General features: G+C 49.1%; 1 protein-coding gene across 1 annotated transcript in view; it reads left to right on the top strand.

The window, feature by feature from the left end:
* The first annotated feature begins 1,162 nt into the window (after positions 1-1,162).
* The window catches only part of KDM6B (lysine demethylase 6B), a 154,848-nt gene continuing 136,478 nt past the window's right edge, over positions 1,163-19,532 (top strand). Inside the window, exon 1 of the mRNA XM_073654468.1 lies at positions 1,163-1,741. The gene's annotated coding sequence lies outside the window, so the exon portion shown is untranslated. The remainder of the gene's footprint in view (positions 1,742-19,532) is intronic.

Below are 19,532 nucleotides of genomic sequence, written 5' to 3'. Positions count from 1 at the left end.
GGTCCCCATACACATTTTCTCCAGAGCCTAAAGGTCCCCATACACATTTTCATGCAGAGCCTAAAGGTCCCCATACACATTTGACTAATATGTCGGCGGATATTAGTTGACTTAGCCGACAGTCTAATGTGTATTGGGGCCTCCTGACTCTGCCCTGACAGATGATGAAGATAAGGACCTGGCTTGTCTGATGTCAGACTGCTGATCCTTTTCTGAGTGAGATAAGTTGCCACAGCACTCAACAGGCCCGAGGACCTGTGAATGGGGGATTTGGGAGAGATAGCGGTCAGCCAAACAATCATACGAACCATCGTTCAGCCGACAGCTAAATATTGTGTATGGGTGGCTTAAGAAAGGTGAAGAGGGTGTACAGCAAGGAAGAGCAAGGAAAGAGAAAGAGCAGAGAGAGTGTAAGACTGAAAGATGGGGAAAAGGTGACAGACCAGAAAAGGTACAAAAAAAAGGGTGAATCAGGGAGGAGGCATCAGAGAGAACAAAAAAGGGCGGAGAATTGGGGAACAACCAAATACTTCCATATCCATAGCACAATTGTGATGAGCCCAGATCGTGACGAGCATGATGTGAGGCCACCAAAAGGGAGACGAGGAGAAACAGAAACCTTGTAAACAGAAAGGAGAAAAAAAAGATGTAGTAGGCTGAAAAGTGAGGGAACAGATAGTGAGGGAACAGATAGTGAGGGAACAGATAGTGAGGGAACAGATAGTGAGGGAACAGATAGTGAGGGAACAGATAGTGAGGGAACAGATAGTGAGGTGCTGGTAGAGGGGAGAAGGAAGAAGAGCGAGGGGTGAAGTAAGAGGGGAGAGTGGTGAGCTCTCCCTGCCCAGAACCCCGCACTACTGCAATCTAATGCCGGAACTTGACAACTACGACACGTTTGTCTTTGCTTCGCGTCTAAATATAAGGTGTAAATGTCATGGTATATATAGAGGGGGCGCATATCTGTGGCACACAGTGCAGATGTAGGGCACTACTAATAATAAGGAGCAGTAGCAGGCTGGTGAGGTGCAGAGCTGAGAACAACAGCTACAATGACAAGGAGGAGGCTCAGGCCTGGAGGAAGTGATAGGCTGCAATGGAGAAGGAGGAGAAAAGAGGAGGAGGAGGAGGAGGACAAGAGGTGGGCTGACGTCAGCCACACTACGCACTTCAAATAAAGCAGCGAAATTTCCAGAGGAATCCTGCTCTCAACATCCACACTCCTACTTTTCTGCGCTCCTTCTACCCCCAGCGCTTACGTCTCCTACCTACTCCTACCCCACAGCATTGTCACCATCTCCTCATCCATCATCCCACCTTTCCATCTGTCCATCCATTCTCTGCTATCTTACCCTTACAGAACTTCTGCGATGTCATTGCTCTTTTTGACATCTGTCCACCCCTCTGCAGCGTACCCCACTCTATTGCTGAAATCCTAACCTGCACCCACCCCAACCTACATCATCTCTGTCTCATCAACTTATCTGTTCTTCAGGCCCCACTCATTCCTCAACCATGTCATCTTTGGCACCTACCAACTTCTTCTACCACCTGCATTGGTCATCCTCCACCTATTACCCCCATGTGCCATCCTTCACCTCTCACGCCTCCTCTACACCCCATTTTCCACTTATGATCTTTCCGGCCTCCCCGCTTCCTCCATTTCTACCACCCAGTCTTTCATCTTTGCACACCCACCTGGAGATGCCACGCGGGACTCGAAGGAAGGGCAGATACACAGGTGTGTACGCCCGGGGCAGGGAGGGGCTTGTACCTTCATCTGAACTATCTTGTCTTCATGTTTATATATTTCTGTATGGGATATGGAGCTTTTGTTGTGTCAGTGTGACATCATGGTAATACAATTGGCGATATGTTCACTACATGTGCCATGCAGGCAGTTGTATAGGGCACTGCCAAGCAGGGGACCCCAGAGAAATACTTCTGTGATTTCATTTTTTTGCAATGAATGTACAATGTATGTCATTCTCATATTGTCTTCTAGAAGGTCTAAGGGGTAACGTCTCTCCTTATGGAGATTACATGCCAGTGTAAGGAGACTTATAGGCCATGCAATGCTCCTCTGGGAGATTAAATATGCAAATTGTCTCTTCAGAGAGGAAGAGGACTAGAACTCTAGTGCCACCTATTGGAAGCAGCAATCCTAAAAGTCAATTATCGACCCTTTAACGAGCCTTTCCATATGACTTAGGATAAAAGTCAAACCAGAATCTATTTGCAGACACGTGTTTCGGTGTGTTGGTCATCCCCAGTGCAAAGCATCAGATCTGATTTGGCTGGATGAGAGGCCTCTGACTGGTGTCTAAGGGGTAACGCCTCTCCTTGTGCAGAGTGATATGACAGTGTAAGGAGACTTATAGGCCAAATAATGCTCCTCTGGGAAATTAAATATGCAAATCGCCTCTTCAAAGAGGAAGAGGACATGAACTCTTGTGCCACCTAATGGAAGTAGCAATGCTTACACTGGCATGTGAGGCATGTCACTGTCCACAAGGAGAGACGTTACCTCTTACACCCCAGTTAGAGGCTTCTCATACAGCCAAATTGGATCTCTTGCTTTGCACTGAGGAGGGTCAACACCCTGAAACATGTGTCTGCAAATAGAGATTCTGGTTTGGCTTTTATCCTAAGTCATGTGGAGAGGCTCGTTAAAGGGTCAATATTGCCGTTTGGGATTGCGAGGGAGACACTATATATTACATAAGAAATAACATTGAAAAGGGAGGAGCTGTTGCACTTGACTGACGTCTTCCTGTTCACAGTGCACATCCCTTTCTATTCACATCTACAGTACATATGTAATACCTGTGCACCATCCATCCCACTATCTGCACTCCACATCCTTTACACTGTCTGCACCCTTGTATTTCCCTAAACCTTTATAATACCTGCACCCGTCCGCTGTTGAAGGCCTTTACAATATATGCACTCCTCCACTATATCTGCACCCTCATCCGTATCATTCACACTGTCTGCACCCTTGCACTATCCGAAACCTTTTCAATACCTGCATTCACACACTATTCACAGGTTGACACTATTTGTTCCATTCCACAACCCACAACTTATACACAATCCACAGCCTTTGCTCTGCTCTGCTATTGCTATCTGCTCTGCTATTCACAACACTATTTCCGCTCCACGGCTATTCACAACCTTTCCATTACCATCACGTTTCCACAATCCACCTTTCCACTGTACGTATTACTATTTTATTTAACGGCCTTCGGCTTGATCTCGAGCCATGGCGACTTGATGGATGAATGCTTTGTAGGAAGATCGATCTTGTGCAGCCTAGATAGGTCCACCAGGGTCTTCTCCGCCGTTTTCTTGATCCCTAGTAGCTTGTCGAGTGCCTTCCGACCTAGGGGTTCATCTTACATCACTATATCAATTTCCATTAGTTGTACTCTCCATCAAGTTTTCTTGGCATAATACGGAAGTAGATTGCCAGGCCTTTCTTCCGTGCAGTAATGTGGCACCCGCAAAGGAGCCACACTGAATCAATGTCAACCGCCTCATCGCGCAACGTCCTGCTGCCGACACTGGTGCTGGGCAGGACGCTTAGTGTGCCACCTCAGTTGAAACCTATCCGCCTGGGTTTTCCCTGATGGCAAAATACATTGCTGACAGCATCACTTTCAAAATCACTATTGCACGCCACTGTATGTACTTGTTCACTACTTACGACCCTTCCCCTATCTGCACTCTTCCAATATTCATGACCTTTACACTATCTGCACCATATCCTCAACCTTTCCACTATCTACACTCTTCACCATCTCACTATCTACACTCTTCCTCTACCTATAACCTTTCCACTATCTACACTCTTCATCATCTCACTACACTCTTCCTCTACCTATAACCTTTCCACTATCTACACTCTTCACCATCTCACTATCTACACTCTTCCTTTACCTATAACCTTTCCACTATCTACACTCTTCACCATCTCACTATCCACACTCTTCCTTTACCTATAACCTTTCCACTATCTACACTTTTCACTATCTGCACTCTTCCTCTACCTTCAACCTTTCCACTATCTATACTCTTCACCATCTCACTATCTGCACTCTTCCTTTACCTTCAACCTTTCCACTATCTACACTCTTCACCTCACTATTTGCACTCTTCCTCTACCTATAACCTTTCCACTATCTACACTCTTCACCACCTCACTATTTACACTCTTCCTCTACCTATAACCTATCCACTATCTACACTCTTCACCATATCACTATCCACACTCTTCTTCTACCTATAACCTTTCCACTATCTACACTCTTCACCATCTCACTATCCACACTCTTCCTCTACCTACAACCTTTCTACTATCTACACTCTTCACCATCTCACTACACTCTTCCTCTACCTATAACCTTTCCACTATCTACACTCTTCCTCTACCTATAACCTTTCCACTATCAACACTCTTCACCATCTCACTATTCACAGTCTTCCTCTACCTATAACCTTTCCACTATCTACACTCTTCACCACCTCACTATCTACACTCTTCCTCTACCTATAAACTTTCCACTATCTACACTCTTCACCATCTCAATATCCACACTCTTCCTCTACTTATAACCTTTCCACTATCTACACTCTTTACCATCTCACTATCTACAATCTACCTATAACCTTTCCACCATCTACACTCTTCACCACCTCACTATCTGCACTCTTCCTCTACCTACAACCTTTCCACTATCTGCACTCTTCAGCACCTCACTGTTTGCACTCTTCCTCTACCTATAACCTTTCCACTATCTACACTCTTCACCACCTCACTATTTGCACTCTTCCTCAACCTATAACCTTTCCACTATCTAGACTCTTCACCACCTCACTATCTGCACTCTTCCTCTACCTACAACCTTTCCACTATCTACACTCTTCAGCACCTCACTATTTACACTCTTCCTCTACCTACAACCTTTCCACTATCTACACTCTTCACCATCTCACTATCTACACTCTTCCTCTACCTATAAACTTTCCACTATCTACACTCTTTACCATCTCACTATCTACAATCTACCTATAACCTTTCCACCATCTACACTCTTCACCACCTCACTATCTGCACTCTTCCTCTACCTACAACCTTTCCACTATCTGCACTCTTCAGCTCCTCACTGTTTGCACTCTTCCTCTACCTATAACCTTTCCACTATCTACACTCTTCACCACCTCACTATTTGCACTCTTCCTCAACCTATAACCTTTCCACTATCTAGACTCTTCACCACCTCACTATCTGCACTCTTCCTCTACCTACAACCTTTCCACTATCTACACTCTTCAGCACCTCACTATTTACACTCTTCCTCTACCTACAACCTTTCCACTATCTACACTCTTCACCATCTCAATATCCACACTCTTCCTCTACCTATAACCTTTCCACTATCTACACTCTTAACCATCTCACTATCTACAATCTACCTATAACTTTTCCACCATCTACACTCTTCACCACCTCACTATCTGTACTCTTCCTCTACCTACAACCTTTCCACTATCTGCACTCATCAGCACCTCACTATTTACACTCTTCCTCTACCTACAACCTTTCCACTATCTACACTCTTCCACTCTCTTTCTTTCCTCTCCCACCCTTCCATTATCCTCACCTGTGTTTCTGCAGCCATTACAATACATGCACCTTTCCACAATCCACGTTTACACTACCTGCACTGTTGTACTATTCCAACCTTAACCTTTACACTATCTGCCCCTATCCACCATTCACCAGTTTACACAATCTGCACTCTTTAGGTTTTCACTTTTTGAGCGTCTCTATAAACCACAAGCCTTTCACTACGTACACCATCCATGACCCATAAGTCCCATTCTTCCCAACCCTAACACTATCTAGAGCCTTTGTCAATCCACATTTCCACTATCTGCACAATTCCACTAGTCACAACCTTTCCACTGTCTTGTCCACTTTGAAGACCCGGTGACTTCCGTGGGTGTAACGCTACTCAGACAACACAGGGTGAGGGTAAAACAGCGTGGCACTACTTTATTGAACCACAAAACAATAAACACACAGAACAGTCCCAGCAAATACCCAAGATGGTACAACATTACACAGTCTCACCCTTCTACTCCGACCGCCTGGGATAGAACAGCTGTGACCCATGGGGTCTTCCAGGGTCAACTACCTCACCCAGTGGCCCCCCCCTCCTGGTGGGCCCCCACAGAGAAAAGGTAGCGGCAAGCTTAGGAAGTTAGCAGTCCATCGAGGTACAAGGCCAGGAGACCCGAGGGTCTCACCCTGGCCTCTTCGAGAGTTTCCATGGGGCCAGATGACCGGCGGGTCCCAATCTGGCTTCTCCAAATGTCTCCATGGGTTCCAGGTGACCGGAAGGTCCCACCTGGCAACCTCAAACAACATATCCATGGGGCCAGGTGACTTCATCCTTCCAACCTGGTCTCCCCAAATGTATCTATGGGCTCTCTGATGGTCAGTAGAGCAGATTCGTATCTTTCCAGTCAGGGCCTTGTACCCTTAGGCCGGAATCATGTAGAATCCAAATCTGTGTCTCTTTGGTTAAAGCCATGCTTCCAAGCTGATGGTCTCAGAGAGTCTGATCTTTGATTCTCCCTGTAAAGTCTCTTTCCAATTTCTGCTTCAAGTCTCTCTGCCACAGAGGCACATATCCTATATAATAGTTACAGTTGTCCTTTGAAGTACACACTCACAGGTAAGGAGTTAGGGAGGGCATTACTCACAGTGCTCAGATCTCATTGTTTGAGCTAATCTATTTACATAGTTGGTATAAGAGGGGGCTCTTGTAAATAAACATCTAGCTAACTTAGTACAATAAATTAACAAACATAATTGTTTCAAAACGAAGAGAAGTCAACATTCAGGGTTATAAAAATAGTACAACCTTCTTGACCAGCCACAGAAATACACATATGACGCGTCCCCTGGGCCATGGGGTACTCGGTAGCCCGGCCGGTCGGTGCTGGGGGATGTCACGGTGGCAGTGACCCAGTTCGTGACCAAGGGTGGTCAATTAAAGGGAAAGTGAAAGGGAATAACCTTTTTAGAGTTTAATGTTCGTGACGCCACCTGTGGTATACGGCTATATGGGGCCGCCGCTGCGGTGCGGATCCACTGGAGCTGATGGTGACACAGCAGAGTTGGTTCAGCTCTCCACAGGTAGAGCTAAGCTCCAGGGCAGCCTCTGTGGCGACTGAACCCGCAGGGGCGCCATTTACCCCCCCTCCCACCCTCTCCCCGTTAAACAGAGCACATCCACGGGCTGGAACAGAGTAAAAACACATGTGTTTTAGACATACAAAATTTTTAGATGCATCACATACTGTAGAAGAACAATATACAACTTTCTTCCCTTTATGGGAGGCACTTTCCTTAAATGTTACATGTTTCTATATAAAACTTTTTTTAAAATAACATTTTTCTTCACACATATAAAACATTTTTTTTAGCAGGTTACAGTGAGATCCCTAACTGGGTTTTTGTTCGGTGGTCTTGATAAAACCAACAAGAAGCACTTTAAGAAGTGCCAACTATTTAGACATAAAGTTTTTGGCTGCTCAACGTCCACAACGTATAAGTCTTTTGTACCTTAACCGGGTACACTAAACAAATAAACAAAAACTTTTGAAACACACAAGATTATTGCAATACCCTTCCGGGTAACTATATACAGTCTTTACTTTTTAAGGAAACAGTTCAGTCTTATTAGTGGTGCCCCTTCCGGGGAAACGATTCACCATTAGATGGCCCAGCCGGGTCATCAGCCTCAGATGGCATGGGCATGCTCTCCTCCTCTACCACCCTGTGAACATGGAGGGCGTACCACCCACGTTCTCCACAGTGACGGGTGTAGGTTACTCTATCTCCAGGGTACTTAGCTGCAGCCGGAGCAGAAGATGCTTGTGGACGGCCAGGGTCAGCGGCACCAGAAGTCAGGTGCATGTCCTCCGCGCTCGCCTTCTGCACATCATACGCGTACCACCCCCTCTCTCCTGAGTATTGTGGTAACCAGGCCACTCCTGGGATGTATGGCAAAGGCAGTGGCATTATGAGGGCTGCGGCAGCAACCGCTGTTGGAGCTTCTCTTAAGGTGGGCATCTTTCTTCCCCCCTAGTTCACCCTTACCGGGGTAGGACTCACTGCTCCGGATGCTTATGTTGTCACTCCTTGCACAGCCGGTCACCGAGACTGCTCTGCTGGTCACTGTACAGCTGCACTCTTGCTGCACAGCTTCTCACACTTGTGTTGTATTCACAGAGCTGCAGCAGCTGGGATTGTCAGATGGGTGGATGGATCACACAGCACAGGGCTGCAGCAGCTGGATAGATGGGATCACACAGCACAGGGCTGCAGCAGCTGGATAGATGGGATCACACAGCACAGAGCTGCAGCAGCTGGATGGATGGGATCACACAGCACAAGGCTGCAGCAGCTGGATAGATGGGATCACACAGCCCTCTGCAGGGAGAGGCGACAATCTCCCCCCTCAGTCTGATGCAAAAGGGAAGGCTGGCACCTTTCAGCCTGAGTGACAGACAACTCTGGTACAGTCTATGCAAGTGGGAGGGGCCTATTTTTGCACCTTTTCTGAGGCTCCGCCCACGATGGGACACCCCACATATCATTAACTCCGCATGTGCTACAGTAATGGCTGCGGTTTATACAGTTATACACAGTCTTTGTGGCACACAGGACCCGTTGCAATGGGTAGGTTCATCCTGTTTGTGACGCCAAGTTTGATGCGCCCCCTGGGCCGTGGGGTACTCTGTAGCTGGGCCGGTCGGTGCTGGGGCTGGGGGATGTCACGGTGGCATTGACCCGGTCCGTGACCCAGGGCGGTCAATTAAAGGGAAAGTAAAAGGGGAATAAAGTTTTTAGGGGAATAAAGTTTTTAGGATAATAATGTTCGTGACGCCACCCGTGGTATGCGGCTATATGGGGCCGCCGCTGCGGTGCAGATCCTCTGGAGCTGATGGTGATGCAGCAGAGTTGGTTCAGCTCTCCACAGGTGGAGCTTAGCTCCAGGGCAGGAAATTATATATTGTATGAGGTAGATGTTGCTGGTGCTGTGTAGTGCAGGGCTGGTGATGGCGCAGCAATTATTGAAAGACACAGTGGGGTGCAGTCTTCAGATTTTACTCACGGTTGTTCAATTCTCCAGGTTACAATGGCCAGTGTGTAACCTCCCACGTCGTCCTGTGTCCTCCGGGGTAAGGGTTCAGCAATCTCTCAAGTATCTCAGGAGTACTTAAACGGGACCCCGTTCTATGTGCCTTTCCCGGTCGTCTCACTACGCTGGCTCTCGCCCTTCTGCCCTGCGCCTCACAATCAGTGTCCCAAGCCAGTGGCCTCGGGCCTTGTCGGGCGATGTGCAGGCCCCTGGACCATATGCAGCCACCTTTTCGGCGATGTAATTGTGGCTGTTGGCTGCAGCACCTTGAAAATGCAGCAGCCTCCGGTTGTCTAGCTGAGCCTGGTTGTTCTCCACTAGTTAGGGGCCGGTCCCCTTCTGCGGCCTGATCCCTTCATGTCAGCGTGAATTCGGGCGCACGGGTGGCCTCTGCACTCACCGTGCCCCTGGGATCCCCTCTGCTCCCGTCCTCTCTCTCCTGGGCCTCTTTTACTAGGCCCGCTCTCTTCTCTCTACTCCTCCTGAGCAGAGCTCCTCCAGAGCTCCTGCTCCCAGCTCTAGACTCTGAACTCTCAACACTTCCAGAACCTTCCACCCTTGCTTTTATACTCCTACCCATAGTTACATAGTTACATAGTTTATAAGGCCGAAAAAAGACAAGCGTCCATCCAGTTCAGCCTATTTCTTGTGCACTGCAGCTATTCCGCTATTCCTTTACCATGCGGTATAGGCCAATTTACATCATTGAGGAAAAATTCACTTCCCGACACCAATCTGGCAGTCAGATTAAATCCCTGGATTAATTAACTATCACTAAGCATAAGATGTAATTTTATTGTTCTCAAGAAAGGCGTCCAGGCCTCTCTTGAACTCATTAAGTGAGTTGGACATCACCACTTCCTCTCCCAGAGAGTTCCAGAGTCTCACGGCTCTGACTGTAAAGAATCCCCTTCTATGCTGGTGCAGGAACCTCCTTTCCTCCAGACGCATAGTGTGCCCCCTCGTCTTTGTCACCATCCTTGGTATAAACAGGTCATGGGAGAGATCTCTGTACTGCCCCCTGATGTATTTATACATGTTTATGAGGTCTCCTCTAAGCCTTCTCTTTTCCAACGTAAATAGGCCTAATTTTGACAACCTCTCTGGGTATTCGAGTCCCTCCATTCCCTTTATTACCTTAGTCGCCCTCCTTTGTACCCTCTCTAGCTCCAATATGTCTTTCCTGAGCACCGGAGCCCAGAGCTGTGCACAATATTCTAAGTGCGGCCTTACCAGCGCTTTATACAGAGGAAGAACAATGTTCTCATCATATGCCCCTATTCCTCTTCTGATGCATGCCATGACTCTATTTGCCTTCGCAGCTGCTGCCTGACACTGGGCACTCCAATTTAATTTGCTATTAACCAAGACGCCCAGGTCCTTCTCCATGTCAGATTTCCCCAACGGTTTCCCATTTAATATGTATGGGTGACTGCTGTTTTTCTTTCCCATGTGCATGACCTTACATTTATCAGCATTGAACCCCATTTGCCATTTTTTGGCCCAACTCCCCAATTTATCTAAATCCTCCTGTAGCTGTGCCCTATCCTCATCTGTATTAACTACTTTACAAAGTTTAGTATCATCTGCAAATATTGCTATTTTACTATGCAACCCTTCCACTAGATCATTAATAAATATATTAAATAATATAGGGCCCAAGACAGACCCTTGAGGCCCCCCCGCTAGTAACCCTGACACCCCCTGAGCTTACTCCATTGATAACCACCCTCTGCTTTCTATCACTCAGCCAGCTATTTACCCACTTGCATACATTATCCCCCAGACCAAGCATTCTCATTTTATATACCAACCTTTTGTGTGGCACGGTATCAAACGCTTTGGAGAAGTCAAGGTCTACAACATCCACTGACTCTCCCCGGTCCAGCTGTGAGCTCACCTCCTCGTAGAAGGCCATCAGGAGCGATCCCTCATGAATCCATGTTGATATGGAGTTAGACAGTTATTATCATTAAGATATTCTACAATAGCATCTCTAAGAAATCCTTCAAACAATTTACCCACAACAGACGTTAAGCTGACTGCTCTATAGTTCCCAGGGTCACTTTTACACCCCTTTTTGAATATTGGTACCACATTTGCTTGGCGCCAGTCTCCACTGAACCTCTTCCTCCACCCACCTCCTCTACCTAGTTCCACCCTCCAGCCAGGGACCAGGGACTGTGCTCTCCCTTAGGAGCAATCTCGCCCTTCCCTACTGAAGTGGAGTGTATTGGATGTGGGTGTGTGGGTCCGGGGCAGCACTCCATCCTTACCTGAGAGTGAGATACCACACCTCTGGGTGAGATGCAGTACCTCTGCGGTGACTGAACCCGCAGGGGCGCCACACATACATTTACAAGTCAACATAAACACAATAGTGTATTTCTCTTGAATTAACAAACCTAACCATCTGGCTGATTAAGATTATAAACTGTGTTGTCATATCCACTATTTAAGACTATGACATAGGACCTTAACAAGTGGAGCACATCAACACCTCACGCCCCTCACAGTCAATATCCCTTTCTTTAGGTCAACTCTCACTGCCATCTACATCCATTAAAGCCGCTCGAGTCAGAATCCAATACGTCTGCCGATATTGGGGGCCATAAGGCACACTGGGCATCATACACCAGAAATTCTTCTTGGTTGTTCCTACTGTGGAAGGCTGGAATCCATTACAATTACAGCAGAGATGGAGTAATCGGATAGCTTTCCCAGAGGTGAAACATAATTCCAGGGGGATCCTCTATGACTCAAAAAATAGTGAAGGGCAATAACCCCCAGCCCATCTGCATCACTTTCACTCTTGACACCTTCTGATATATCTTCACCCCACACTATCCACACTTCTTGCAGCAGCCACATGACTTGCATTATCAGCGGACATGTCTGGGAGGGGCTCCATGCTTCGTGTATTTAATAGTGATGAGCGAGTATGTTCTTTAACAAATAAATAAAGTTAATAGCAGGTACAATAGATTACAGGTGGGGGCGCTGTTGCACTGTTGTGAAAGGAGAGTGTACAGTGGTGAAAAGTGGTACTGCAGCTAGTAGAGAAAATTATTATATTAAGGAGTCAAATTATTATTATTTATTATTATTATAGCACCATTTATTCCATGGCGCTTTACATGTGAAAAAGGGGTATAATACAAGAACAATTACAATAATCTTGAACACAATGAGTTAGCGACTGGTACAGGAGGAGCAAGGACCCTGCCCGCGAGGGCTCACAGTCTACAAGGGATGGGTGAGGATACAGTAGGTGAGGGTAGAGCTGGTCGTGCAGCGGTATGGTGGAGCGAGGACCCTGCCCGCGAGGGCTCACAGTCTACAAGGGATGGGTGAGGATACAGTAGGTGAGGGTAGAGCTGTTCGTGCAGCGGTATGGTGGAGCGAGGACCCTGCCCGCGAGGGCTCACAGTCTACAGGGGATGGGTGAGGATACAGTAGGTGAGGGTAGGGCTGGTCGTGCAGCGGTATGGTGGAGCGAGGACCCTGCCCGCGAGGGCTCACAGTCTACAGGGGATGGGTGAGGATACAGTAGGTGAGGGTAGGGCTGGTCGTGCAGCGGTATGGTGGAGCGAGGACCCTGCCCGCGAGGGCTCACAGTCTACAGGGGATGGGTGAGGATACAGTAGGTGAGGGTAGAGCTGGTCGTGCAGCGGTATGGTGGAGCGAGGACCCTGCCCGCGAGGGCTCACAGTCTACAAGGGATGGGTGAGGATACAGTAGGTGAGGGTAGAGCTGGTCGTACAGCGGTATGGTGGAGCGAGGACCCTGCCCGCGAGGGCTCACAGTCTACAGGGGATGGGTGAGGATACAGTAGGTGAGGGTAGAGCTGGTCGTGCAGCGGTATGGTGGAGCGAGGACCCTGCCCGCGAGGGCTCACAGTCTACAGGGGATGGGTGAGGATACAGTAGGTGAGGGTAGAGCTGGTCATGCAGCGGTATGGTGGAGCGAGGACCCTGCCCGCGAGGGCTCACAGTCTACAAGGGATGGGTGAGGATACAGTAGGTGAGGGTAGAGCTGGTCGTGCAGCGGTATGGTGGAGAGAGGATCCTGCCCGCGAGGGCTCACAGTCTACAGGGGATGGGTGAGGATACAGTAGGTGAGGGTAGAGCTGGTCGTGCAGCGGTATGGTGGAGCGAGGACCCTGCCCGCGAGGGCTCACAGTCTACAGGGGATGGGTGAGGATACAGTAGGTGAGGGTAGAGCTGGTCATGCAGCGGTATGGTGGAGCGAGGACCCTGCCCGCGAGGGCTCACAGTCTACAGGGGATGGGTGAGGATACAGTAGGTGAGGGTAGAGCTGGTCATGCAGCGGTATGGTGGAGCGAGGACCCTGCCCGCGAGGGCTCACAGTCTACAGGGGATGGGTGAGGATACAGTAGGTGAGGGTAGAGCTGGTCATGCAGCGGTATGGTGGAGCGAGGACCCTGCCTGCGAGGGCTCACAGTCTACAAGGGATGGGTGAGGATACAGTAGGTGAGGTTAGAGCTGGTCGTGCAGCGGTGTGGTGGAGAGAGGACCCTGCCCGCGAGGGCTCACAGTCTACAGGGGATGGGTGAGGATACAGTAGGTGAGGGTAGAGCTGGTCATGCAGCGGTATGGTGGAGCGAGGACCCTGCCCGCGAGGGCTCACAGTCTACAAGGGATGGGTGAGGATACAGTAGGTGAGGGTAGAGCTGGTCGTGGAGCGATATGGAGGAGCGAGGACCCTGCCCGCGAGGGCTCACAGTCTACAGGGGATGGGTGAGGATACAGTAGGTGAGGGTAGAGCTGGTCGTGCAGCGGTATGGTGGAGCGAGGACCCTGCCCGCGAGGGCTCACAGTCTACAAGGGATGGGTGAGGATACAGTAGGTGAGGTTAGAGCTGGTCGTGCAGCGGTGTGGTGGAGAGAGGACCCTGCCCGCGAGGGCTCACAGTCTACAGGGGATGGGTGAGGATACAGTAGGTGAGGGTAGAGCTGGTCATGCAGCGGTATGGTGGAGCGAGGACCCTGCCCGCGAGGGCTCACAGTCTACAAGGGATGGGTGAGGATACAGTAGGTGAGGGTAGAGCTGGTCGTGCAGCGGTATGGTGGAGCGAGGATCCTGCCCGCGAGGGCTCACAGTCTACAAGGGATGGGTGAGGATACAGTAGGTGAGGGTAGAGCTGGTCGTGCAGCGGTATGGTGGAGCGAGGACCCTGCCCGCGAGGGCTCACAGTCTACAGGGGATGGGTGAGGATACAGTAGGTGAGGGTAGAGCTGGTCGTGCAGCGGTATGGTGGAGCGAGGATCCTGCCCGCGAGGGCTCACAGTCTACAAGGGATGGGTGAGGATACAGTAGGTGAGGGTAGAGCTGGTCGTGCAGCGGTATGGTGGAGCGAGGACCCTGCCTGCGAGGGCTCACAGTCTACAAGGGATGGGTGAGGATACAGTAGGTGAGGGTAGAGCTGGTCGTGCAGCGGTATGGTGGAGCGAGGACCCTGCCTGCGAGGGCTCACAGTCTACAGGGGATGGGTGAGGATACAGTAGGTGAGGGTAGAGCTGGTCATGCAGCGGTATGGTGGAGCGAGGACCCTGCCCGCGAGGGCTCACAGTCTACAGGGGATGGGTGAGGATACAGTAGGTGAGGGTAGAGCTGGTCATGCAGCGGTATGGTGGAGCGAGGACCCTGCCCGCGAGGGCTCACAGTCTACAGGGGATGGGTGAGGATACAGTAGGTGAGGGTAGAGCTGGTCATGCAGCGGTATGGTGGAGCGAGGACCCTGCCTGCGAGGGCTCACAGTCTACAGGGGATGGGTGAGGATACAGTAGGTGAGGGTAGAGCTGGTCGTGCAGCGGTATGGTGGAGCGAGGACCCTGCCCGCGAGGGCTCACAGTCTACAGGGGATGGGTGAGGATACAGTAGGTGAGGGTAGAGCTGGTCGTGCAGCGGTATGGTGGAGCGAGGACCCTGCCCGCGAGGGCTCACAGTCTACAGGGGATGGGTGAGGATACAGTAGGTGAGGGTAGAGCTGGTCGTGCAGCGGTATGGTGGAGCGAGGATCCTGCCCGCGAGGGCTCACAGTCTACAAGGGATGGGTGAGGATACAGTAGGTGAGGGTAGAGCTGGTCGTGCAGCGGTATGGTGGAGAGAGGACCCTGCCCGCGAGGGCTCACAGTCTACAAGGGATGGGTGAGGATACAGTAGGTGAGGGTAGAGCTGGTCGTGCAGCGGTATGGTGGAGCGAGGACCCTGCCTGCGAGGGCTCACAGTCTACAAGGGATGGGTGAGGATACAGTAGGTGAGGGTAGAGCTGGTCGTGCAGCGATATGGTGGAGAGAGGACCCTGCCCGCGAGGGCTCACAGTCTACAAGGGATGGGTGAGGATACAGTAGGTGAGGGTAGAGCTGGTCGTGCAGTGGTATTGTGGAGCGAGGACCCTGCCCGCGAGGGCTCACAGTCTACAAGGGATGGGTGAGGATACAGTAGGTGAGGGTAGAGCTGGTCGTGCAGTGGTATGGTGGAGCGAGGACCCTGCCCGCGAGGGCTCACAGTCTACAGGGGATGGGTGAGGATACAGTAGGTGAGGGTAGAGCTGGTCGTGCAGCGGTATGGTGGAGCGAGGACCCTGCCCGCGAGGGCTCACAGTCTACAGGGGATGGGTGAGGATACAGTAGGTGAGGGTAGGGCTGGTCGTGCAGCGGTATGGTGGAGCGAGGACCCTGCCCGCGAGGGCTCACAGTCTACAGGGGATGGGTGAGGATACAGTAGGTGAGGGTAGAGCTGGTCGTGCAGCGGTATGGTGGAGCGAGGACCCTGCCCGCGAGGGCTCACAGTCTACAGGGGATGGGTGAGGATACAGTAGGTGAGGGTAGAGCTGGTCGTGCAGCGGTATGGTGGAGCGAGGACCCTGCCTGCGAGGGCTCACAGTCTACAAGGGATGGGTGAGGATACAGTAGGTGAGGGTAGAGCTGGTCGTGCAGCGGTATGGTGGAGCGAGGGTTACTGCAGGTTGTAGGCTTGTCGGAAGAGGTGGGTCTTCAGGCTCCTTTTGAAGGTTTCCAATGGAAGGTTTCCATACAACTTCTGGCCATAGTATGACTTGTGTCCTGCATTTTCACCAGTTTTCCCCTGTGCAGGCTTTCACTTTCTCATTTTCAGTTTTCTCTGAGCTGGTTGGTGGAGACCAGCTGCTAATATGTCTCTGCCACACACAGACATGAATGACTCCTGCTCTCCTGTCTCTGTGCAGCACATGTTCAGAAGCAGCAGAAGTAGCATGGCAGGTACTATACTGTATAGCAGTACTGAGAAGAGAAACTATAAATCAAACACAGGGGTGCGATAGATCACTTGGTGGAAAATAGCAGAATGGAGGACATTATTCAGCAGTACAGCTGTGAATCCATGACTGGGGTGAAAGAAAACAACATGGGGGATATTATACAGACAGCAGTACTGACCAGTGTAAGTGTGAATCCAGCACTGGGGTGAAAGAAAACAACATGAAGGCTATTATACAGACAGCAATACTGACCAGTGTAAGTGTGAATCCAGCATTGGGGTGAAAGAAAACAACATGGAGGATATTATACAGACAGCAATACTGACCAGTGTAAGTGTGAATCCAGCACTGGGGTGAAAGAAAACAATATGAAGGATATTATGCAGACAGCAGTACTGAGCAGTATAAGTGTGAATCCAGCACTGGGGTGAAAGAAAACAACATGGAGGATATTATACAGACAGCAATACTGACCAGTGTAGATGTGAATCCAGCATTGGGGTGAAAGAAAACAACATGGAGGCGATTATATAGACAGCAATACTGACCAGTGTAAGTGTGAATCCAGCATTGGGGTGAAAGAAAACAACATGGAGGCGATTATATAGACAGCAATACTGACCAGTGTAAGTGTGAATCCAGCATTGGGGTGAAAGAAAACAACATGGAGGATATTATACAGACAGCAATACTGACCAGTGTAAGTGTGAATCCAGCACTGGGGTGAAAGAAAACAATATGAAGGATATTATGCAGACAGCAGTACTGACCAGTGTAAGTGTGAATCCAGCACTGGGGTGAAAGAAAACAATATGAAGGATATTATACAGACAGCAGTACTGACCAGTGTAAGTGTGAATCCAGCACTGGGGTGAAAGAAAACAATATGAAGGATATTATGCAGACAGCAGTACTGACCAGTGTAAGTGTGAATCCAGCACTGGGGTGAAAGAAAACAACATGGAGGATATTATACAGACAGCAGTACTGACCAGTGTAGATGTGAATCCAGCATTGGGGTGAAAGAAAACAACATGGAGGCGATTATATAGACAGCAATACTGACCAGTGTAAGTGTGAATCCAGCGCTGGGGTGAAAGGAAACAACATGGAGGCGATTATATAGACAGCAGTACTGACCAGTGTAAGTGTGAGTCCAGCACTGGGGTGAAAGAAAACAACATGGAGGATATTATACAGACATCAGTACTGACCAATGTAAGTGTGAATCCAGCACTGGGGTGAAAGAAAACAACATGGAGGATATTATACAGACATCAGTACTGACCAATGTAAGTGTGAATCCAGCACTGGGGTGAAAGAAAACAACATAGAAGCTATTATACAGACAATAGTACTGACCAGTGTAAGTGTGAATCCAGCGCTGGGGTGAAAGGAAACAACATGGAGGCGATTATATAGACAGCAGTACTGACCAGTGTAAGTGTGAGTCCAGCACTGGGATGAAAGGAAACAACATGGAGGATATTATACAGACAGCAGTACTGACCAGTGTAAGTGTGAATCCAGCACTGGGGTGAAAGAAAACAACATGGAGGATATTATGCAGACATCAGTACTGACCAATGTAAGTGTGAATCCAGCACTGGGGTGAAAGAAAACAACATAGAAGCTATTATACAGACAATAGTACTGACCAGTGTAAGTGTGAATCCAGCTCTGGGGTGAAAGGAAACAACATGGAGGCGATTATATAGACAGCAGTACTGACCAGTGTAAGTGTGAATCCAGCACTGGGATGAAAGGAAACAACATGGAGGATATTATACAGACAGCAGTACTGACCAGTGTAAGTGTGAATCCAGCACTGGGGTGAAAGAAAACAACATGGAGGATATTATACAGACAGCAGTACTGACCAATGTAAGTGTGAATCCAGCACTGGGATGAAAGAAAACAACATGGAGGATATTATACAGACATCAGTACTGACCAATGTAAGTGTGAATCCAGCACTGGGGTGAAAGAAAACAACATGGAGGATATTATGCAGACATCAGTACTGACCAATGTAAGTGTGAATCCAGCACTGGGGTGAAAGAAAACAACATAGAAGCTATTATACAGACAATAGTACTGACCAGTGTAAGTGTGAATCCAGCTCTGGGGTGAAAGGAAACAACATGGAGGCGATTATATAGACAGCAGTACTGACCAGTGTAAGTGTGAATCCAGCACTGGGATGAAAGGAAACAACATGGAGGATATTATACAGACAGCAGTACTGACCAGTGTAAGTGTGAATCCAGCACTGGGGTGAAAGAAAACAACATGGAGGATATTATACAGACAGCAGTACTGACCAATGTAAGTGTGAATCCAGCACTGGGATGAAAGAAAACAACATGGAGGATATTATACAGACATCAGTACTGACCAATGTAAGTGTGAATCCAGCACTGGGATGAAAGAAAACAACATGGAGGATATTATACAGACAGCAGTACTGACCAGTGTAAGTGTGAATCCAGCACTGGGATGAAAGGAAACAACATGGAGGATATTATACAGACAGCAGTACTGACCAGAGTAAGTGTGAATCCAGCACTGGGATGAAAGGAAACAACATGGAGGATATTATACAGACAGCAGTACTGACCAGTGTAAGTGTGAATCCAGCACTGGGATGAAAGGAAACAACATGGAGGATATTATACAGACAGCAGTACTGACCAGAGTAAGTGTGAATCCAGCACTGGGATGAAAGGAAACATCATGGAGGATATTATACAGACAGCAGTACTGACCAGTGTAGATGTGAATCCAGCACTGGGGCGAAATGAAACATTGAGGATATTAAACAGACAGCATTTGTAACGCCGCTGCTGACTTCTGGTTCCCCTTCCCCCTGCATGCAAAGACACCGACTTACTCACCGCCTCAGCCATGCGGCATGGTCACTGCTCCCTGGTTCTCAGTGGCACGCCTAGTGTGTGCGAGCTGCCCTGTTCTTAAAGGGCCAGCACATGCACTTGCAAGATGGCTCCCAGCGAATAGCTAGGAGGCATCCTGTTTAAAAGGCACCCT

Source organism: Phyllobates terribilis, unplaced genomic scaffold, assembly GCF_046119375.1.
Source record: "Phyllobates terribilis strain yellow unplaced genomic scaffold, ASM4611937v1 Scaffold_11__3_contigs__length_659146591, whole genome shotgun sequence".
In the NCBI taxonomy this organism is placed as follows: Eukaryota; Metazoa; Chordata; class Amphibia; order Anura; family Dendrobatidae; genus Phyllobates; species Phyllobates terribilis.
Note: the sequence above shows the minus strand (reverse complement) of the source record. Positions and strands in the feature narration are given on the sequence as shown.